This window comes from Tachyglossus aculeatus, chromosome 21, assembly GCF_015852505.1.
Source record: "Tachyglossus aculeatus isolate mTacAcu1 chromosome 21, mTacAcu1.pri, whole genome shotgun sequence".
Lineage (NCBI taxonomy): Eukaryota > Metazoa > Chordata > Mammalia > Monotremata > Tachyglossidae > Tachyglossus > Tachyglossus aculeatus.
Window position 1 is genome coordinate 77,546,936 of NC_052086.1, and position 24,159 is coordinate 77,571,094.

Sequence of the window (24,159 nt, forward strand, 5' to 3'; positions counted from 1 at the left end):
TACAAAGCAATTATTCCCTTCTCCAACTCTACTAAGGTTTGATTTCAACATTGCTGGGGACGATGGAGTGCAGCAAGGGGAGGAGACACCGTGGGGCAGGGTCCTACCTCCCTGTGCCTTATTGAAGGCATATTTCCTCCAAGAGGCTTTCCCTAAGCCCTCTTTTCCTTTTCTTTAACTTTCTGCAATGCCTTGACTTGCTCCGCTTATTCATCCCCCCTCCCAGCCCCACAGCACTTATGTACATATCTGTAATACATTTACTTATATTAATGCCTGTCTCCCCCTCTAGACGGCAAGCTTCTTGTGGGCACGGAACATGTCTGTTATATTGTACTATCCCAAGCTCTTAGTACAGTGCTCCACACACACTGAACACTCAAAAATATGAGTGGCTGACTGGCTGACTGTGCCTCAGGGCCGCCCCCACCTCAACTTCCTGGAGACCACCCATTTACCCCCAGTTTTTCAGGAGCTGGGAGCCTGGATCCTGAGCAAAGGTGACGCAACTCAAATACACTGCTTAATCACCTTTGTCTGACAATGTCTGATTTGTCTGATCCTTGTGCAGATTTTACCGATGAGGAAACTGAGGCCCAGAGAATTTAAGTGACTTGCTCAAGGTGACCCAACAGACAAATGGTGGAGCAGTGATTAGAACTCAGGTCCTCTGACTCCCAGGCCTCTGCTCTTTCAATTAGGCCACACCATTTCCCTCTGCAGAGAGAGATATTTCTGAGTTTGTATCATAGGGAGGGCGGCCCAGTGGTGGCAGTATATGTCGGGGCAGTCCCTATCTGTCAATCGGTGGTATTTACTGAGCACTTAGTGTGTCCCTCCACCTCATATCAGACAGATAATTGCTCTCCCCCATTTCAAAACCTTATTGAAGGCACGTCTCCTCCAAGAATCCTTCCCTGACTAAGCTCTCCTCTCCTCTTCTTCCACTCCCTTCTGCGATACTTTTATTCATCCTCCCTCCCATCCTCACAACACACACATGTATGTATCTGTATGTATCTATAATTTATTTATCTATTTGTTTTATTTATATATTTACTTATGTTTTTGTCTGTCTCCCCCCACCTCCCAGACTGTGAGCTCGTTGTGAGCACTTATGTATTTGCTTTGTTGTTATATTGTATTCTCCCAAGCACTTAGTACAGTGCTTTGAACAAGGTAAGCGCTCAATAAATATGATTGATTGAATGAATGAAAGCAGAACACTGTACCAAGTGCTTGGGAGAGTACAATATGGTAGAGTTGGTAGACACTATTCCTGCCCCCATGGACCTTACCGTCTAGTTGGAGAATCAGACATTAAATCACAAATTGGGGAAACATTCAAGAGCTGGACTGTCACCCTCGCTCAGTCCAGCTCTTTGACACCACCCAAGAGTTTCCAGTCAGGTTGGAAAAGACACCCAAAATGGTGGATTTCTGGCTTGTTCTCTCTTCGAAAGTTATCCTCTCCCTATCTCCATCATCCTTAAAGTCCTTGCTCTTCTTTGGGCCCGAACTCCAAATGAAATTGGCCCTAGCTAGAGTGAAATTTTCAGTCCCAGCAGGAGCTTGGATTTCCTGTGATTGCCCACTCTTTCAACTGTTCTGGAATCCATAACAATGGCCCCACAAGACTGTATATAAGATGTTATGTGTGTGTTTGTGTGTTTTATGGTACTTGCTAAGCACTTACTATGTGCCAGGCACTGTACTAAGCACTATATACAGGTTAATCAGGTTGGAAACAGTTCATGTCCCACATGGGACTCACAGTCTTAATCTCCATTTTCCAGATAAGGGAATCGAGGCACAGAAAATTGAAGTGATTTACCCAAGGCCACAGAACAGACATGTGGTGGAGCCGGGTTTAGAAATTGCATCCTTCTGATTTCCAGGCCCATGCTCTATCGCTAGGCCACACTGCTTCTCGTGAGCTACTTCTTCAACCCTTAGATCTAGGATGGGATGCAGTCTAGCTTTCCACTCTGTATTCAGTCTCTTTGTTTTAATGAGGGCTATGTATTTCCCATTAGCCTCGTGAAAGAATGAATCATGATCTGTGTGTGCAGGGATGTGAACAACTCTCACTGAAGTTGGGCAGAGCAAAGAGACTGCCCTGCCTTGAATATTCTGAGAGTGGGACACGTGAGATGGAGCAAACCCCATCTGTTATCTTTCTTTCTGGTACCGGTAAAGGGGAATGCCAGAGTTTCCCTCCTGTGTTTATTCTCATCAGAAGTCAGCTGTCTTGCCTCCAAGGTTTACAGAGCTTTAGAAAGGCACCCTGCCTCACTGTTTTTCTAACTCTGCAGTTGGATTTCCACTTGATCCCCACCATCGCCTTCCTCTCTCTCCTGACCCTCCCAGCTCTGCGGCTCTGTACGGGACAGGGGTTTAACTTTCAAGGCTATTTCACATCCCCACTTTGCTCTCAGTAGAGGAGGCTCTATATGAGGCAGTGTCTTGCCCTGTCAATGCTTCCCAGAGAATCCACGGACAGGGGTAAACAATCAGATTCAGGGAGAAAGTAAACTTTCCATTTGTTCTCATACCTTCCACTCACAACGGCGTGTTTGGTGAAAGTGTTGGCGGGGATTTTTCTCCCGGAGAAGTTTGTACTGATACATCAAAAGTGAACAATGCTGGAGGCTGGCTTTTCAACTACTGACTCTTCCCAATAGGTAGTTGCTTAGAAGATTCGATCTCTGGCAATGTCAGCCCCTGCCTTCTGGAGAGCTTTATTTCTGAAAAAGAAGACCTGAAAACCAACTGTCTCACCCTTGGAGCCTGTGGACTAGAGAGAATCTAGAGACAGCTCAGAGAAGCCAGAATCAATCACTTCCTACAAAGTTCATGAACAAAAGCATTATTTAAATGACTGGAGGCTGAGGAACATGGAAAGGAAAAAGGAGGGCCCAGCGTGTAAAATTAGTGAGGGTCTTTAGAAGTAAACACACAGATAGTCTTCCTGAAAAATGTATAATGCTTTATAACAAAAACAGCTCACTACATGGGATAAACTATTTAGAAGGTAGCAACACTATCGTGCTTTATGAAGAAGAACATTCATGCATTTTTAAATTACTTTGTAGATCGTATTGAAGGCTGACAATGGAGATTTAACACCTTTGCTGAGATATAAATGCCAAGTTATCCCCTTATTATGTTAACACAGGGAATTGTGTGAAAATCTTTCCTTCTGATCTGTCAAAAAACTGCTATCCTCCTCCAGATGAAAGCATCTTCCACCCTTCTCCTTAGCCTTCCTCCCACTGGCTGCGGGAGGACCTTCTGTCCACCCTGGATACACAGAGGTGACTCACTGACCTCCCTGCCTCGTGTTTGTTTACTGTTATGTTGTGCTCTCCCAATCGCTTAGTACAACACTTTGCACACAGTAAGAGCTCAAGATTAAATGACTGAATGAATCCCATTTGGGGAGAGAGTTCATAAAGTCAAAGGATAGGAGGGCTATTCAGTGGACCAACATGGATCCAGAGAGATGTGTTTGCCATTGGAGCGGTTCAGAGGGGACACTGAAATGGGATGCAGTTTCTTCTAGAATGTATGGCTTCTTCAGCGAGGATACTTGTTTGGAAAAAGATTTTATACTAGCAACTGGGGTGAATGATTCTTTTATTGGAGAGGAAACTGGATTAGCAGACTTCGCCAATGTGAACTGAACCGAGCAGAAACAAAGCTGCCAATTAGACAGCTTTGTCCTTCAGATTTGATGGCCGTGGGTGGATACGTGCGGAACGCTCACCCGGTTGGCCTTTACATTGCCATGCGGTCAAAAGTGATTAGAGCATTTGTGAAGTCAAAAATCAAATCAGGAAAGCAGGAGGCAGGAGAGGTGGGGAGGGCAAGAAGTTCAATAAAGCAGCAGGGAAATGGGAAGATATCCAGATTCACTCCCTTGCTCACGGAAGGAATGCAAATTAAGGGGTTTAGTGTTCTTAAATCCCCAGGCCCAGGCTCTAAAAAACTAGACAAAGACTAGAAAAAAGATATACTAGAGAAGTCAAGTGTACACACACTCCACAGTCCAAATCAGATCTCTTTTCCTGGCTACCCTTTCCTCAGTTCACTTCCTCTGTCTCCATTTCCAATAATGATAATAATAATAGCAATAATAGTATTTCCTAAGTGCTATGTACCAAGTATCGTACCAAGCACTGGGGTACATATGAGATAATTGGATTGGACAAAGTCCCTGTTCCACATGGGGCTCACAATCTTAATCCCCATTTTACAGATGAGGAAACTGGGGCAAGATAATTTAAGAGAAGCAGTGGGAAGCAGCGTGGCTCAGTGGGGAGAGCATGGGCTTTGGAGTCAGAGGTCATGGGTTCAAATCCCAGCTCCGCTACTTGTCAGCTGTGTGACTTTGGGCAAGTCACTTAATTTCTCCGTGCCTCAGTTACCCCGTGGGACAACCTGATCACCTTGTAACCTCACCAGTGCTTAGCACAGTGCTTTGCACATAGTAAGCACTTAATAAAAGCCATTAAAAAAACAAAGAGGTCACACAGCAGACAAGTGGTGGAGTTTACCATACATTGGGCAGAAGCTGCATCTTACTGTGTTGTCATAGAGATCTGAAAATGAAGAGACAGTTTAAAGGGGGAAAGGTCATAAAGTCAAAGAAAAGGGTGGAATTTCTCATTTCTTGAGAATCAGCTCTCTCATCTGCTCCCTCTCCAGCTTATAATAGGGCTAGTTTAGCATATACTTCTGAACTAGATGATAGGAGGGAGGCTGAGGAAGGCCTGTCACCTGAAAGAAAAATATCACATATAAAGGTCTTAAATGTCATTTCTACACTGAGCAGGGGGCAGAGCAGATTAATCATAAAACCCTAGCAACAGCATTCTTCCCAAAACCTAAAATTTACCCACACCCCTCATTCTGTTCCTTTGCTTGTTTTCTTCTCCCATGGCATATAAAATGTATATGCCATATAATATGTTATAATATATGTATACTATATATTTAAACATCCATATGTTTTTCTGTACCTAGGGGTTATAAAATGCTTGTGCTCCTTTATACGTAGTGGTCCTTCATTTTTGAGGAAGACAACGCTGATGGTGAACATATGCACATAAACATAAATACCATCTCACCTAAATGATAACAATAATGATATGATATTTTTAAGCTCTTACTGTGCCAAACACTGTACTAAGCATTGGAATAGAAAGATAAGTAGACACAGTCCCTGTACCTCATGGAACTCACATTCTAAGTAGGAGGAGGAACAGGTTTTGAATCCCCATTTGAAGAATAATAATTATTATTATTATTATGGCATTTATTAAGCATTCTACAGATGAGGAAATTGAAGCACAGAGAAGTTAAGTGACTTGTCCAAGGTCCCACAGCTGGCAAATGGCAGAACCAGGATTGGAATCCAGGACCTCTGACTCCCATCCCATTCTCGCTCCACTAGGCCAAGCTGCCTCACTGCCTCCATTGCTTCTCCTTGCCATTTGTATTCTTTCCCTTGACCCTTTTTCTCCTTCCGATTTCTTACATTGGACCTGAGCAGGAGAGGGCCAATGGTCCTCAGATATCAGGGGATGTTGTTAGATGTGGAAGAGGATCTGCTGAAAGCCTATTTTATGCCAATCAAAAGTATTTATCGAGGGCTTACTGTGTGCAGAGTACTGTACTAAGTGCTTGGGAGAGTACAATACAGCAGAGCTAGTAGATGTGTTCCCTGTCCACAACAAGGTTTCCTATGGTAGAGAGATTTTCCCTGCCCTTTGTTCCCAGCCCTCTGGAAGCCACACACCGTGAGTAGGCTGAGGGATTGTTTGCTTTACCTGCTCTTAGATGACAGTCTGACTCTAGGGTGGTCCTCAACAAAACTGGACACTTTTCGGCTGACCTAGAATCAAAGAATGAACGTTATATACGTGTTGTCGGCTTGTAACTTAACAACAGGGACATCCTGAGGACACACAAAAAGATTCTTTGCAGAGGACCTGGGTTCTCATTCTGGCTCTGCCACTTGTCGGCTGAGAGACTTTGGGCAAGTCATTTGACTTCTCTGTGCCTTGGTTGCCTCATCTGAAAAATGGTGATTAGGGCTGTGATCCCCAGTTGGGACCTGGACTGTGTCCAGTCTGATTAGCTTGGATCTATCCCAATGCTTAGCACAGTGCCTGGCACATAGTAAGAGCTTAACTGATACCATAAAAATAAAAAAAATAAAGCTGGCTGAACCTGCACTGTTACTGAGAGGGCTGCGGGCTGGCCCAGATCCTCGCCACTGCTCCCAAATTGAAGAGTTCTTGTGAATCCAGGGGTTGCTTTCTAAAGCCAGGGAGTGACTGGGCCCTTGAATTCAGAATACCAGACCTGGTGCTGAATCACTCATGGACAGTGGATGGAACAGGGGGAAACTGGATGAAGAGCAACCCTATCCAAACCTTGGCTAAAAGGCATACAAGCTTCAAGGTGTAAGAGGATGAGGAATAGACTGTCAGCTCATTGCAGGCAGGGAAAGTGTCCAGTAATTGTTATATTGTACTCTCCCAAGCACTTAATACAGTGCTTTGCATACAGTAAGCACTCAATAAATATGACTGAATGAAGGAAAGGAAAATAATAATGATAATAATTATGCTATTTGTTAAGCGCTTATTATGGCCCAAGCACTGTTCTAAGCGCTGGGGTAGAAACAAGATAATCAGGTTGTCCCAGGTGGGGCTTACAGACTTAATCCCCATTTTACAGATGAGTAAACTGAGGCACAGAGAAGTTAAGTGGCTAGTCCAAGGTCACACAGCAGAGAAGTGGTGGAGCCGGGATTAGAACCCACACCCTCTGACTCCCAAGCCCATGTTCTTTCCACTAAGCTACGCTGCTTCTCACTTTGCTCCAGTTCTAGAATATTCTAGCCTAACCAATATAGGGCTACCCCAGTATACGTCTGTAGTATGCTCCTCAAAGAGGAAAGGTAGCAACAATAATAATAATAATAATAATAATAATAAAATTGAGGTGTTTGTTAAGTACTTACTATGGGCCACATACCGTACTAAGTACTGGGATAGAAACAAGATAATCAGGTCCAGCATGGGGCTCACATTCTAAGTAGGAGGGAGCACAGTTATTGGATCCCCATTTTTCAGATTAGGGAACTGAGGCCCAGAGAAGTGAAGTGACTTGCTCAAGGTCACACATCAGGTAAGTGACAGAGCCAGTATTAGAACCCAGAGCCTCTGACTCCCAAGCCTGTGCTCTTTGTGAGCAGTGGTATCATGGGGAAGGCTCTCCCACAGATTTAACTTCTTGGCCTAGTGAAAACAGGATGGGCCTGGGATTCAGAGGACCTGGGTTCTAGTCCCAGCTTTATTACTTGCCTGCTGTATGTCCTTGAGCAAATCACTTAACATCTCTGTGCTTCAGTCACCTCTTCTGTAAAATGAGAATTAAATTCCTCTCCCTCTTACTTAGTCTTTGATCCCCATGTGGGACAGGGGCTGTGTCCAATCTGGCTATGTTGTATCTACCTCAGGGCTAAGAACATTGCTTGATACATAGTAAACACTTAACAATTATTATTGTCATTATTATTATTATTATTCTTTTATTCATTTAATCGTATTAATTGAGCACTTACAGTGTGCAGAGCACTGTACCAAGCCCTTGGAAGGTACAGTTCAGCAACAGATAAGAGACAATCCCTACTCAACAATGGGCTCACAGTCTAGAAGGTGGGGAGACAGACAACAAAATAACAGCCCTAAGGCTATTTGTTCTTTCATTTGTATTTATTGAGAGCTTACTGTGTGCTTCTCCTGTTCTGCCACTTGATGCTGGGTGACCTTCTGCGAGTTACTCAACCTCTCTGGGCCCCAATTCCCTATGTAAAATGGAGATTAAAGTACCTCTTTTCCCTCTATCTCAGATTGCAGGCCCTGTGAGAGGGGGTGTTGCATCTGATTTGATAGGCTTTACCTAGAACTTGGTGCACTGCACAAAATGTTTAATCTAGACCAATATTATCGTTCTGCTGGTTGGGATTTGCTGAAAAGAACGTTTACCTGCAAAAACCTCAAACCAGCTCCTGCTGATGAACTTAAAGGCATTCAACACAAGCTGAGAGGCAGTAATAAAATAAAATACTTCGAGTGCAACAGAATCTAATAATGCAGCAACTGTAGCAGTGGATTCTGTGAGGCCTCATGATCAGACAGATTGGTCAATTGAGGAGCCACTGGACAGAGAAGTTTCCTCTCCTTGAACAAACATTTACCATGGCTTGTGATACTAGGAGATAAGGTAAACAGGAGACAAAGGCCCTTTACCGCACCAAAGGATTAGCACAGCAGGGATATATTTTTATTAGCAAACAGTGCCCAAGTGAGTGTTAGTCAGAGTAATAAAACAATTATGGTATTTATTAAGCCCTTACTAGGTGCTAAGTACTGTATGTACTAAGTTGAAGATAATCAAGTCAGACACAATTGGGCTCACCACCTAAGTAAGAGAGAGAACAAAGTTGAAGGCACTCTCCGCCATGGTTTTAGGCTCACTATCAATAGCCTCATCTTTGAAAACGAAGAGCAACTTCCTTTACGCTTCACTATACCTGAGTGATGCAATGCACATTTATATGAAAGGAAATAAAATGGTTATTCAGCAAATATTTATGATTACAGAAAAATAAATTTTAGAAACTACTGATACTTGACTAGTGGATTTATGAATTCCTTTAAAAAATACCAGTCAGAAGGAAAATGATCTTGCTCTAAGGGTATAGCAGGATGCATGAAAAAGGCATGAGTTACCAAGGATACTTTTGATTTAATTATGGGTGTGCCTGAGTATCCGTATCTATTTATTTATTTATTTTATTTGTACATATTTATTCTATTTATTTTATTTTGTTAATATGCTTTGTTTTGTTCTCTGTCTCCCCCTTCTAGACTGTGAGCCCACTGTTGGGTAGGGACTGTCTCTATATGTTGCCAACTTGTACTTCCCAAGTGCTTAGTACAGTGCTCTGCACACAGTAAGCGCTCAATAAATACGATCGAATGATGAATGAATTGCCCTTCACTCAGTTGAAGGGGTTGAATTACAACCCACTAATGAGTCACATCCTAATAATTATGGTATCTGCTAAGAGCTTACTATATGCTAAGCACCGTTCAGAAGGAGAAGATATGCCCAGCTCATTGTAAGCAGGGATCATATCTACCGACTCAGTTGTATGGTACTTTCCCAATAGTTCAGTGCTCTGCGCATGGTAAGTATTCAATAAATGCAATCGAATGATTGATGCCTATTTTATTCTCCGAAGTGATCTGTCCTCCAGTAGTGCTCACTAAATTTGATTGATTGATTGATTTGGTCCACCCTAGGCAGGGTTCACTCACTATACCAGTTCCATTGTCTCTTCTTAGTCCAAACTACACAAATATGAACATTTTTAAATCAGGGAAAGAGATGACGCTTTCCTCTCTCCTTCTGAACCAAGCGAACAAACATCTCAAGAAATTTGTGACCTGAATTGGTGTACTACGGCCAACCAGACAAGCTTGCCCTGGATTCAGGTAACAATCCAAACACAGCCAGCTTCCCTTTCCTGGGGTCTCTGCAATTATTCATGAGGCTAGCAAAACAGGTGAATCCCAAGCCTCTGATTCACTTTGAATCATTGGAACAAATCACCTTAAATATGCCATGTCTTCTAGGAAGATTCTGAAGAACTCCAAAAGGGGAGGGGGATTTATAAAATGGGAAGATTTACATTTGAGGTGTCTGAAAGCCTATTTCCATGGAGAAAAACGGGTTAAGCCAAAATGGAAAACTACTCAACTTTTAAACAGTCTCGATTGTGACAAGGAATAGAAATTAAATTCTTCTGAACCAGTGAAGTCTCCTGTTTCTCCTAGTCATCACATGATAAACCTCAACCCACACATCAATTTGTTAGAAGGCAAGTCAGAACAATAACAAAGGCAAACAGCCATTAGCGGACAAGACAACTTCATCAAACAAAATCTCACAAATAATATATTGTTGTTTGTCATCAGGACACTTTTAATACACCAGAGTCCCTTCCAAAAGCTCCTATAATCAATTTCTTCTAATTTACCAACTCCGAAGAAGCATGAGTGATAGTAATTTCATATTTTACACACCCACAGAGGTTACGACAATTGATTCCGCTCAGCGAAATATTGTAATGACTTTGAATGAACTTGAAAGATTTTGCATTTGTTTCCAGAAGCTGTTAGAGAAAGTAATTCAAACTCTGCCACACGGGCACAATTTGTAAAGGTTGTACATGAAAACTATGGATTGGCTTTTCACAGAGACAGTTATCTTCTTGTTATAACCTATCTCCTCACACGGTGAGCCCAACTCTGTGCTGAAACACTTGACTTCCCTGTTATCTGAATCTCTGTGGTAGCAGAAATCATTTCCAAACATCTGAAGGGAAAAAAGGCAATTATTGAAAATCCTACTAGAGTCACTTGCCTTTTTAAATTCCATTTTTTTTTTAAGAAACGAATGCCTCAAAGTAACTTGTCAGCAACCAAAGTTCTGGAAGCTCGATTCTTAAACTGAAACCAAACAAGAACACACCTTTCCATCTACTCTAGTTGCTCCTTCATTAACTCAGGAAAATATATGGAGGTGATCTTGACTCCAGCATCTCTGGCCTCAGGAGAGAGTTGGTTTATTAGGACAGGATTGTAAATGGGGCAGGGTGGAGGGAGATCTTTACAAATGCTTAAAAATCCCCACCACTTCAGGGGAGGTTGTGAAGATGACTGAGAATACTGGAGTTGCACTTTGAGAAACATAAGCAATTGCTCTTACCACTGCTCAAACACTACTTTGCACTTGATTCCCTCTTTTTTTCTTTCTTCTTCTCAGACGGTAACAGTCTTTTTATCTGACACAGATATGGAAACCTCATCTGACGACTGCAGTCAGTCTTGCTATCATTCAGGATTCCTTTCTAATTATACTGGAGTTCTCGGGTGTGGGAAGGGAAGGCAGAAGAAGGGGAAGCAAATGATTGAAACGATTTGATTTGCTTTGGCTATTACGACTCTGCTGTCTGACTCGGCTGCACTAAGCCCAACTCCACACACCATTTCCCAGGAGCCTCTTCAGTAGTGTCTCTAAGACAAGGATTAAGAGAACATTCTCAACTTAGGCTAATTGAGCATGAGGGAGGTTGCGGGGGGGCTCGGTATAAAGACAGTCCTCTCCGGACCTCATCACTAATAGAACTTAATTTCCCTTCGTGAGTCCAGGTTACTATTGTCCTCCAAAGGAAGTGCACTATCTATCGCCAAGGACACAGAAGCAATTATGTCTAATTGTGGTGGTTTTGTGGAAAGGTTTTAAGGTGCATTATTGTCTTTTCATGCCAACCACACAGCCTTTTAGATAAGAATGTTCCAAGGAAAAGGGGAAAACTTTGGCTAGCTTTCTGATCTTGTCTAACAGCTACCTGGTGGGGAGGCAAAGCAACTGTTATTTCCTCTCGAGTTTTTGTAGGGGGAGAATCGGGTCTATCGTCTGTGACCTCTGCCTGTAGAAAGGGAGAACACTTTAATAATAATGGTGATGGCCAACTGGGTTTTGCTGTGCCACTTGGGAACAACCACAGTGCTCCTGTTCTCTTTAAGAAGCATACAGATGAAGACTCTCCCTTAGCAAAGGGAAAATTTCAGAGCTCTTTCTGCTGCCACAGGCACAAGTGCGCCCCCACCCCTCCCCCTCGAGATCATTATCCCAATCAGAAAAAGGCCTTCTAAACACTAACATATATCAGGCTCCTTTCTAAACTCCCTGCCTCTTCCCACTCCAGTCCTTATTTCGCTCCACTGCCAGGATCACTTTTCTAAAACAAATTCGGTCCATATCTCCCCACTCCCCAAGAACCTCCGGTAGTGGTCCAACCAACGGAAACTTCTTATGTTGGCTTTAATGCCCTCATTCAGCTCACCCCCTCCTACCTTCTCTCACAGATTTCTTACCACAACCCAGCCCACACATACTGCTCCAATGCCAACCTTTCACTATATCTCGATCTCATCTATCTCATTTCTGGCCCATGTCCTCCTCCTGGTCTGAAACTCCTTCCTCCTTCATATCTGTCAGACCACCATTCTGCCCAGCTTCCAAAGTCATATAAAAATCGCTTCTCCTCCAAGAGGCCCTCCATGACTACCCCCTATTTCCCCTATTCTCCCTCCCCTCTGAACTGCATGTGCCCTTGAATCTGTAACATTTAAGCACTTAATATTTACCCCACTCTCAGCTCCAAAACACTTGGTGTATTTCAGTGTTTTTCTCCCGTTCTAAACTGTAAGCTCCTTGTAGGAAGGGAAGTGTCTAACAACTCTGTTATAATAATAATAAATTGTAATAACAATAATAATTATGGTATTTGTAAGCACTTACTACGTGCCAAGCACTATCATAAGCTCTGGGGTACATACAAGGTAATTAAGTCAGACTTCCAGGCCCACATTCTTTCCACTAGGCCACACTGTGTTCAGTATAGTGTTGTGCACACAGAGTTCAGTAAATAGCATTAATTGATTGATAAACTAAAGCCTTCCTGCTTTAACCAAAGCCCATTTTCTCTCAATCGATCAATCAATCAATGGTATTTATTGAGCACTTACTGTGTTCAGGGTTTGGTCTGTCTCCAGGGCACATGGAGAATGTCTGGTCCTGTCCCTGTTAGTGATAACCCAATAGCCTTCCCTTCTCAGTTTCCTCATTTCTCTTTTCTTAGTCTTTATCCTTTTATGGCTCTCTCTTCCAGGTTTAGGCCCAGGCCAAGTATACTATGGAAAGAGACTCACATAACCAAAGGGAGAGATTTATCCATGTTTGTCAATAAAACACTAATTTGACTCATTTTGTTCAAACTCAATGAGTTCTATGGTCAAGAAAACTACAGATCTGCCTTCTCTCCAATTTTTTCCATTTGGGAAAATCCCTGCAGAATGCTACTGCCTATCTTTAGAAGGTCCTGGTATCCTGAGGAATCTGACTTCTATTCTGGTCACACATAGCTGAGGTATATGACATTTCATCTGTCATCAACAATAACCTGATTTGGGCCTCCCTACCTGTCAACGTGAATAAAGTTGTGCCGTGTTAGGCTAATGGCTCAGCCATTCCAAGTCCTTACTGCACATTTCCTGCTTCTGTCTTGGCTTTAAACTGAGCTGGTCAGAATCACCAGATGGGGGGAAAGGTTGAGAGAGAAAGGATGCTGAGGGATTTTTTTTGCTTTTTTAAAATAGTACCTGTTAAGCACTTACTATGTGCCAGGCACTTTACTAATGCTGGGGTAGACACAAAATAATCGGGTTGGACACGGTCCCTGTCCCACCTGGGACTCACAGTCTTTATCCCCATTTTACAGATGAGGTAACTGAGGCATAGAAAATTAAGTGACTTTCCCAAGATCAAACAGCCTATAAGTGGCAGACTTGGAACTAGAACTCAGGTCCTTCCGACTCCCAGGCCAGTGCTCTTTCCCCTAGGGCATGCGGCTTCCATTACTTTTTTTTAACCAAAGAAATGATAACATTTAAAAACATATTACTCCTGCGTAGAGTGTTCCCTTGTGGTGTCTCACAGGAGGGACTGAACTATGCCCCATGGGTGCCTAAGAAGCTTTCCTACTGACCAGAGTAATAATAATAATAATACTAATGATTATAGTATTTGTTAAGCACTTACTATACGGAGAGGAGAGGGCTGATGCGTAAGATGGAAGGAGTTGATGGACAGCTTTGGAGTGGGTTTGTTTTTCATGGAATTTGTTATGCACTTACTAAGTGCTGGGCACTTACTAAATGCTTAGAACAGTGCCTAGCACATAGTATGTGCTTACCAAATACCATAAAAAAACCCAGAACTAGGGGCAGATACAAGATAATCAGGTTGGACACAGTCCATGTCCCACGTGGGGCTCACAGTCTTAATCCCCATTTGGTAGATGAAGTAACTGAGGCACAGAGAAGTGAAGTGATGTGCCCAAAGTCACCCAGAAGACATGCATAAATGTTGGTAGAACATGTCTACCAACACTGTTATAATGTACTCTTCCAAGAGTTTAGTACAGTGCTCCACACACAGTAAGCACACCAGAAATACAATTGATCATGTTTAGAAGGCTTAGAAGGTGGGGAGAGATTTTGTCTGGCAGGTTAGAGTGGAGAGGGAGCTTCAGGCAGAGGGAAAAGTTTGAGTGAGAAGATGGGTGGGAGGGCAAGCAAAAAGTCCTTATAACTAGTGAAGCAGCATGGCCTGGTCTGGGAGTCAGAGGACTCCACTTGTCTGCTGTGTGACCTTAGACAAGTCATTTAACTTCTCTGCACCTCAGATACCTCATCTGTAAAATGGGGATTAATGTTATGAGCCCTATGTGGGACAGACACTGTGTCCAACCTGATTTGCTTGTATCCATCCACCACTTAGTAGAGTGCCTGGCACGTAGTAAGTGCATAGTAGCCACAATTATCATCAATTATTATTTAACAGAGCTGGGATTAGAACCCAGGTCCTCTGACTCCCAGACTTGTGCTCTTTCCACTGGGCCATGCTGCTTCTCTATCTGTGAGGACTTTTTGCTTGCTCTCCCTCCCCTATCTTCTCACTCGAACTCCCTCTCCACCCTAACCTGACAGACCACTCTCTCACAAACCACTCTCTAACAAACCACTCTCTTACCACTTTCTGTTGTCTTATGCTCTCAACTTGTGTCCGACCCATAGCGACTCCATGGACACATCTCTCCCAGAAAGCCCCACCTCCATCTGCAATCACTCTGGTAGCAGATCCATAGAGTTTTCTTGGGAAAAATATGGATGTGGTTTCCAATTGCCTCCTTCCAGGCAGTAATCTTTGTCTCTCTTCTCGACTCTCTCCCATGCCACTGCTGACCAGCACAGGAGAGTTTTGACTTGTAGCAGATTGCCTTCTACTCGCTAGCCACTGCCCAACCTAGGAATGGGAAGGATAGGCCTCAGCTTGACTCTCCCTCCCATACTCGAGACTGGTAGAGTACTGGAAACTCTGCAGGTGCGACCTTGAGAAAGGGACCACTTTCTAAGCTCTCATAAAACCCAACAAGATTTCTTTGATTGACTCTCAACCTGTCAATCAATCAATGCTACCTATTGAGTGCTTATTATGGGGCAGAACACTTTACTAAGTGCTTCGGAGACTACAATACAACAAAGTTGGTAGACACATTCGCTGCCCCCAACAAGGTTGCAGTCTGAAGATACGCTTACAGTCTGGATGACAAGACACATCAACACATTAAACGCCTAGAATTGTATTCATTCATTCAATCAATCATATTTATTGAGTGCTTACTGCGTGCAGAGCACTGTACTAAGCACTTGGGAAGTACAGGTTGGCAACATATAGAGACGGCCCCTACCCAACAATGGGCTAACAGTCTAGAAGAGGTACATGTTAATGAGGTCAGATATACTCCCTGTCCCACATGAGGCTTATGGTGCAAGTGGGACTGAGAACAAGCATTGAGGCACCAATTTCTAGATGAGGAACCTGAGGGACAGAGATGTTAAGCGACTTCCCAAGGTAACACAGGAGGCAAATGGCAGAGATGGGATTAGAACCCAGATCTTCTGATTCCCAGGCCCATGCTGTCTCTGCTAGACCATGCTGCTGTATGCGCTTTTTTTACTGAAACCCTTCCTCAGCTCATAAACATATATGTGGAATGGACTGTAATGCCAATTTATTTATTGAGGCTACCCTGTTTGTAAATACTTTTACGTCAGTCTCCCCCTCTTGGCTGTAAGCTCCTTGTGGACAGGGAAAATATCCTGCTTCTGTTGTTTCAATATAGTAATTTTGTTCTATATCCGTAATGTATTTCTTTATATGAATGTCTGTCACTCCCTCAAGACTGTAAACTCACTGTGGGCAGGGAATGTGTCTATTGTTATATTACACTTTCCCAAGTGCTTAGTACAATGTTCTGCACACATTAAGCGCTCAATAAATATGGCTGACTGACTGACTGAACCCCAGTCCAGCAGCCATATTCTCTTGTTACCTGCTGACTGTGTCAAAATCAAAGATGCTCCTCCTCTAGAAAATGTGATGGGTGTCAATGAAAAAGACTCTTTTTTTCTTGATTCTGGGGTGGTTCAACACCCCCCTCCTCCCGCACTCACACCCCATCTCACAAACCATTTTTAATAGAATTCGTTAAGCTCTTACTATGTGCCAGGCACTGTACTAAGAGTTCCCTAAGCCCTTCTTTCCTCATCTCCCACTCCCTTCTGTCACCCTGACTTGCTCCCTTTATTTATCTCTCATCTCAGCCCTACAACACTGATGTACATATCTGTAATATTACTTATTCATATTTATTATTTTGCACTCTCCCAAGTGCTTAGTACAGTGCTCTGCACATAGTAAGTGCTCAATAAATTTAATCCTGGCTCTGTCACTTGTCTGCTGTATGACCTTAGGCAAGTCACTTCATCTCTCTGTGTTTCAGTTCCCTCATCTGTAAAATGGGGATTGAGAGTGTGAGCCCCATGTGGGGCTGGGCCCAACCTGATTTGCTTGTATCCACCCAAGCGCTTAGTACAGTGGCTGGTACATAGTAAGCACTTAAATGCCATTCATTATTATTATTATTATTATTAATAATAATAATAATAAATACAATTGACTGAATGACTGTCTGACACTGGGGTAGATACAACATAATCAGGTTGGATACAGTCCTTCTCATATAATAATAATAATAATAATAATAATAATGATGGCATTTATTAAGCACTTACTATATGCCAAGCACTGTTCTAAGCACTGGGGAGGTTACAAGGTGATCAGGTTGTCCCACGGGGGGATCACAGTCTTAACCTGCCGGTCTCAGCTCCGCAACATTGCCAAGATCCGCCCTTTCCTCTCCATCCAAACCGCTACCCTGCTCATTCAAGCTCTCATCCTATCCCGTCTGGACTACTGCACCAGCCTTCTCTCTGATCTCCCATCCTCGTGTCTCTCTCCACTTCAATCCATACTTCACGCTGCTGCCCGGATTATCTTTGTCCAGAAACGCTCTGGGCATATTACTCCCCTCCTCAAAAATCTCCAGTGGCTACCAATCAATCTGCGCATCAGGCAGAAACTCCTCAGCCTGGGCTTCAAGGCTGTCCATCCCCTCGCCCCCTCCTACCTCACCTCCCTTCTCTCCTTCTACTGCCCAGCCCGCACCCTCCGCTCCTCCACCGCTAATCTCCTCACTGTACCTCGTTCTCGCCTGTCCCGCCGTCGACCCCCGGCCCACGTCATCCCCCGGGCCTGGAATGCCCTCCCTCTGCCCATCCGCCAAGCTAGCTCTCTTCCTCCCTTCAAGGCCCTGCTGAGAGCTCACCTCCTCCAGGAGGCCTTCCCAGACTGAGCCCCTTCCCTCCTCTCCCCCTCGTCCCCCTCTCCATCCCCCCATCTTACCTCCTTCCCTTCCCCACAGCACCTGCATATATGTATATATGGTTGTATATATTTATTACTCTGTTTATTTATTTATTTATTTATTTTACTTGTACATTTCTATCCTATTTATTTTATTTTGTTGGTATGTTTGGTTCTGTTCTCTGTCTCCCCCTTTTAGACTGTGAGCTCACTGTTGGGTAGGGACTGTCTCTATGTGTTGCCAATTTGTACTTCCCAAGCGCTTAGTACAGTGCTCTGCACATAGTAAGCACTCAATAAATACGATTGATTAAAGATTAATCCCCATTTTACAGATGAGGTACTAAGGCACAGGGTAGCTAAGTGACTTCCCCAAAGTCACACAGCTGACAATTGGTGGAACCCGGGTTTGAACCAATGAACTCTGACTCCAAAGCCCGTGCTCTCTCCACTGAGCCACGCTGCTTATATGAGACTCACAGTTTTAATTCCCATTTTGGAGTTGAGGTAACTAAGGCTCAAAGAAGTTAACTGACTTGCCCACGGTAACACAGCAGATAAATTGCAGAACCAGGATTAAAACTCAGTCCTCTGTCTCCCAGGCCCACGCTCTTTCCACTAGACCACACTGCTTCCATGTGTTGCTGATGCTTCCCTTCATCCCTGAATGGAACTCAGAAGTGATCCCGGCTCCCAGAAGGGCCTAAATGCCCCATTCTGGCTCTGCTTCCAGGCTTCTTTGACTTCCAATAATATCATCTCCCCAACCAGGCCGGGGACGGCATCCTGACCCAATCCTCCGCTCAGATTCAAATCCCGGCCTTGAAAAATGAACAAAGCCCTGGCTTTGCTTCCGGGAAGATTCTGATGGGCCTTGTGCCTTCTTACCTGCTCATTTCATTCTCTGTTCCCATCCTTTCCCAGCAGGCCCTGAGGGGCCAAGGCTAATGTTCTCCAACAGCCCATTACTGGTGAACTTGTACAGATTTTCAATTACCCACTGTGGGTGGGCACACCTCTCCCTGCCTGGCGCCTTCATACAGATAAGATCCCTCTCCGTCAGAGGAATCTGTCAGGGCTCTAAACATCAGTGTCATTAGGGAAAGTTTGCAATGGAAATGCACACCCTCCTGCTTTCCCACTCCACCCCTCCCTGGAGCAGGGGATTGAAAACCTTATTCTTGCCATCATTTGTGGCTGTTTGGAACTGTTTCCCAGACGCCCACGCTTTGCAGCTTAGGATGAGAGGTGTTTAGGGAACCTGAATCAGCGATGGGTCCGGACCATTATGGGAGTTAATGAGAGGGTGACGTACTGACCTGTCAGCTTGGCTCCTTTCTGCCCGGTATGGAACAATGCAGAGAGGGGATTGTGGGCAAGTGGGTCACCAGAAAGTTCCAGGGTCTCCCTGCCCTCTGGCAGATGGCCCAGAGAGGCTGGTTCTGCTTCAGATTGGCTCTTCACGCTGGAATCTCCAGGTGCCAGCAAGGAACAAAATGGGAGTCACTTGTCCTGGGTTGCTGCTCACAACCTAACATTTTCATGGCAAGGACCTCCATCTCCACACCAGAACCCTCTATGCGCCGGTCTCAAAGACTGGACTGATGGTGCGGAGCTGCCTTATGCTCTCTGATCACCATTTCCCAGGCTTGCTGACAACGGGGATGGCTTGCATCATGTACACTCTCTCAGCCATGGCCCCAACCCCCAGGGAAGGCAACCAGAGCCAGCGACCCATTTTGGGAACAGATGAAGCTAATGCTGAGAAAAAGTAAAAGTCCACCCTCTGGGGACTTTTCCGGGGTCCCTCTGAGGCCTCTTACTTAAGGTATTTTTTACGCTCTTACTATATAATGATAATAATAATAATAATAATAATAATAATGGCATTTATTAAGCACTTACTATGTGCAGAGCACTGTTCTAAGCACTGGGGATGTTACAAGGTGATCAGGTTGTCCCACGGGGAGCTCACAGTCTTAATCCCCATTTTACAGATAAGGGAACTGAGGCACAGAGAAGTTAAGTGACTTGTCCAAAGTCACACTGCTGACAATTGGCAGAGCTGGGATTTGAACCCATGACCTCTGATTCCAAAGCCTGGGCTCTTTCCACTGAGCCACGATGTTTACTAAGTGCTGGGGTAGCTGCAAGGTAGTCAGGTTGAACACAGTACATATCTCACGTACACCACACAGTCAATCTCCATTTTACAGATGAGGTAATTGAGGCACAGAGAAGCTAAGTAACCTGCGCTGGACCACACAGTAGACAAGTGGCAGAGCCAGGATTAGAAACCCATTCCTTCTGACTCAAAGTCTTGTGCTCTATCCACCGGGCCATGCTGTTCCTACCTACATCTACCACACTGATGATGATGATGACGGTATTTGTTACGTGCCTACTATGTGTCAAGCACTGTTCTAAGTGCTGGGGTAGATAGAAAGTAATCAGTTGGACACAGTCTCTGTCCCACAGGGGGCTCACAGTCTTAATCCCCATTTTCCAGATGAGGTAACTGAAGCACGGAGAAGTTAAGTGACTTGCCCAAGGTCACACAGCAGACAAGCGGTGGAGTCGCAATTAGAACCCAGGTCCTTCTGACTCCCAGCTCCGTGTTCTGTCCACAAGGCCATGCTGCTTCTCTTAAGACCCACTGTATGGGTCCTTAAGACCCCAAGATTGAAATCAAGCAGTGTGACTCAGTGGCAAGAGCATGGGCTTGGGAGTCAAAGGACGTGGGTTCTAATTCCAACTTGAATATGTTGCCAACTTCAACTTCCCATGTGCTTAGTATAGTGTCCTGCACACAGTAAGTGCTCAATAAATACGATTGAATGAATGAATGAATGAATTCCGGCTCTGCCACTCTTCTGCTGTGTGACCTTGGGCAAGTCACTTCACTTTTCTGGGCCTCAGTTACCTCATCTGTAATATGGGGATTAAGACTGTTAGCCCCAGGTGGGACAATCCGGTTACCTTGTATCTACCCCAGCACTTAGAACAGTGCTTGACACATAGAAAGCGCTTAACAAATACCTTTATTATTATTATCTCAGGGAACATTGGGGCAAGGGCCTCCCTGGAAGAGAGGAAGGGGCGGGGTTCACCAGAGATGGTGGAGAAGGCCAAGCAGCGTAGATCGGGATCAGAATGGCCCCAGAGTGTGTCCTGTGATTGTGCTGCTCAACACACATATTTCAGCAGAACACAACAACTCTCTTCACATAGCTGACAAAATCAGTGTGAGAAATGCCGGTCACCAATCATTTTCCCCTGGACGGTTATTTATCTGGAGATAACTGGTACCAAGGAGGGATTCACGGAAGAAAGCAATTAGCATTGTCATCTATCTCAACGAAAGACAATAATAATATTAATTACCAGCCAGAACGGGGAACAACGGATATTTAAAACAATTTGTGACAGAGAGATATGAAGGGGCCACGTTTCCTCCACGTGGCTCTCTGACAGGTCCCCATTCATTATTGTAACAACTGGAGATTATCTGCCTCTTCAGCTACCGGAGGTCATTCCTTCATCATCGTCACCCCTGTGATAAGGAAAGCCTTCTGTGATAATTGCTGAAGTTGGAACAGAGGCTCTGAGAACCACCTGGGAAGTCACCTGCCTCAGACTGTACTCTCCCCCCAGCCTTTGAAGCCTTGTTGAAGGCACATCTCCTCCATGAGGCCTTCCCTTATTAAGCCCTCTTTTCCTCTTCTCTCATTCTCTTCTGTGTTACCTTGACTCACTCCCTTTAATCATCCTCCCTCCCACCCCACGGCACTTATGTCCATAACCAAGCAGCATAGCTCAGTGGAGAGTCCGGGCTTTGGAGTCAGAGGTCAGGGGTTCAAATCCTGGCTCTGCCAATTGTCAGCTGTGTGACTTTGGGCAAGTCACTTAACTTCTCTGTGCCTCAGTTCCCTCATCTGTAAAATGGGGATTAAGGCTGTGAGCCCCCCGAGGGATAACCTGATCACCTTATGACCTCCCCACCACTTAGAACAGTGCTTTGCACATAGTAAGCGCTTAATAAATGCCATCATTATTATTATTATTATTAGAACCATAATTTATTTATTTATATTGTTTGTCTGCCTCTCTACACTGTGAACTCATTGTGGGCAGGGAATATTTCTGTCATATTGGCATACTGTACTCTCCCAAGCACTTAGTACTGTGTTCTGAGCACAGTAAATGCTCAATAAATATGGTTGACTGACTGACTGCCATGTGATGGTGGAGTGATCCAGTCGTGGTATTCCATTGTGCTGCTTGGAAATAATGAAATGATGAAAATCAATCCATGGTATTTATTGAACATGAAAATAACAGCGAGGCTTCTCTCTAGCTCCTCATTAAGGACACCTCACGCTCTCACCTGTGCTCGCTCATCTTCCGCAAGGCCATATTCAATTCCCCCATAGAGCACTTGCAATGCTCTCATATATACGCAGACCTGCAAATTCTCAGAGTATTTAGGATGGAGGCATTTCATAGAGGACCGGGTGCCTAGTGGCAAGAGCATGGGCTTGGGAGGCAGAGGTTGTGGGTTCTAATCCTAGCTCTGCCACTTTTCTGCTGTGTGATCTTGGGCAAGTCATTTCACTTCTCTGTGCCCCAGGTCCCTCATCTGTAAAATGGGGATTAAGAGTGTGGGGATTAAGAATGTGAGGTTCATATGGGGCAGGGACTGTGTCCAACCTGATTACTTTTTATCTACCCCAGTGCTTAGAACAGTGCTTTCCACAGGGTAAGCGCTGAACAAATACTATAATTATTATTAATTATCATTACTATTCAGGAGGGGTTAAGTACAAATGGCCCCTGTTTTCCAGGAAATTTGCAGACAGACCATGCTGCAGAAAGGACTGTTAACGATGATGAAGAAGAAGAAGATGATGATGGTACTTGTTAAGCACTTACTCTGTGTCAAGTACTGTTATAAGCCCTGGGATAGATACAAGATCATCTGGTTGGACACAGTCCCTATCCTACATAGCGCTCACAGGCTTAATCCCTATTTCACAAGTGAAGTAACTGAGGCACAGAGAAGTGAAGTGACTTTCCCAAGGTCACACAGCAGACGTGGTGGAGCCAGAAATAGACCTCAGGTCCTTCTGACTCCTAGGCCCATGTTCTATTCACTAGGCCATGCTGCTTCCCAGACTTTGGCACTGACACGGTCTGAAGAAGCATCAGATGGGATTAAGGCAAAGATGGGCAGGGAGGACTGGGTGAAACGACATCCTGATTTCTAGTTAAATTTACACTTGTCCAAAACCTGATTTGTTTTTGGCTCTGGGCTTGTGCAGCTACCCTTACTTGCCTGATCCTTGTAACTACTGAGGCACCCCTCCAGGTTGGCAGTGCACAGTGATGCAATCCCTCCACTGAGCCCAGGTGCTGAAGGCATAAATCTCTGATTGTTCTATCAGAAGAAACCCTCAGAGGCAGAGGCAGTCTACGAGTGCTTGCAGCCCTGCCCTGGGGGGTGGGGGCAAGGAGCCCCTTTTCTCAGGGCCTGGATTCTCCAGTGGCTGCCCCCTTTTCATCTGCTGAAATGAAACTGAGCCTGTTGTTGGGTAGGGACCGTCTTTGTACGTCGCCAAGTTGTGCTTCCCAAGCGCTTAGTACAGTGCTCTGCACACAGTAAGCTCTCAATAAATATGATTGAATGAATGAAACAGGCTGGCTTTCCAGCAGGATAGGCTCCAAGATGATGATGGGCATCTTTTCCATCATCATCATCATCAAGTCGGACACAGTCCTTATCCCACATGAAACTCACAGTTTAATGAGAGGGAAAACAGGTGTTGTATCCCCATTTTACAGATGAGGAAACTGAGACACAGTGCAGTTAAGTGATTTGCCCAAGGTCATACAGCAGACAAGTGGCAGTACTGGGATTAGAATTCAGGTCCTCTGACTCTCCCTTCTCAGGATCGCAACTGGAGAGTTTCCGGTACTCTACCAGTCTTGGCTATGGGAGGGAAAGTCAAGCAGAGACATACCCATTCCATTGCTAGCTTGGCCAGTGGCTAGTGAGTGGAAGGCAATCTGCTACAAGTCAAAGCTCACCTATGCCGGGCAGCAGTGGCATGGGAGGGAGCTGAAGGTGGAGACTCAAGACTACTGCATGTAAGAAGGCAATGGTAGACAACTTCTGTATTTTTATCAAGAAAACTCAATGGATACACTACCAGAATGACTGCAGATCGAGACTGTGTCATTCTGGAAGAGAGGTGTCCATGGAGTCGCTATAGGTTGGAGGCAACTCGACAGCATAAGAAAAGACAAGACCCTTGTCTCCCAGGCCTGTGCTCTTTAGACTAGGACATTCTCCTCCTCCTCCTATATTTCCTCCTCCTCTTCTTCCTCTTCCTATTCTTCATTCTCCTATTCCTCCTCCTCTTTCTCCTCTTCCTCTCCCAGAGAAGTTGCATGACAGTGGATAAGAGTATGGGTCTGGGAGTTAGAAGGACCTGGGTTCTAATCCTGGCTCCACTGCATGTCTGCTGTGTGAACTTGGGCAAGTCACTTAACTTCTCTGGGCCTGTTACCTCATCTGTAAAATGGGGATAAGAGCATAAGCCCCAAGTGGAATAGGGACTGGGTCCCACTAATTAATCTGTATCTACTCCAGCACTTAGAACAAGATTTGGCACATAG

The 24,159-nt window shown here is 44.5% G+C and overlaps 1 non-coding gene across 1 annotated transcript; it reads left to right on the forward strand.

The window, feature by feature from the left end:
- The first annotated feature begins 23,420 nt into the window (after positions 1-23,420).
- On the forward strand, positions 23,421-23,558 carry LOC119942926. The gene has a single exon (XR_005455420.1). It is a non-coding gene; the product is annotated as a small nucleolar RNA SNORA7 (small nucleolar RNA).
- The last annotated feature ends 601 nt before the right edge of the window (positions 23,559-24,159 follow it).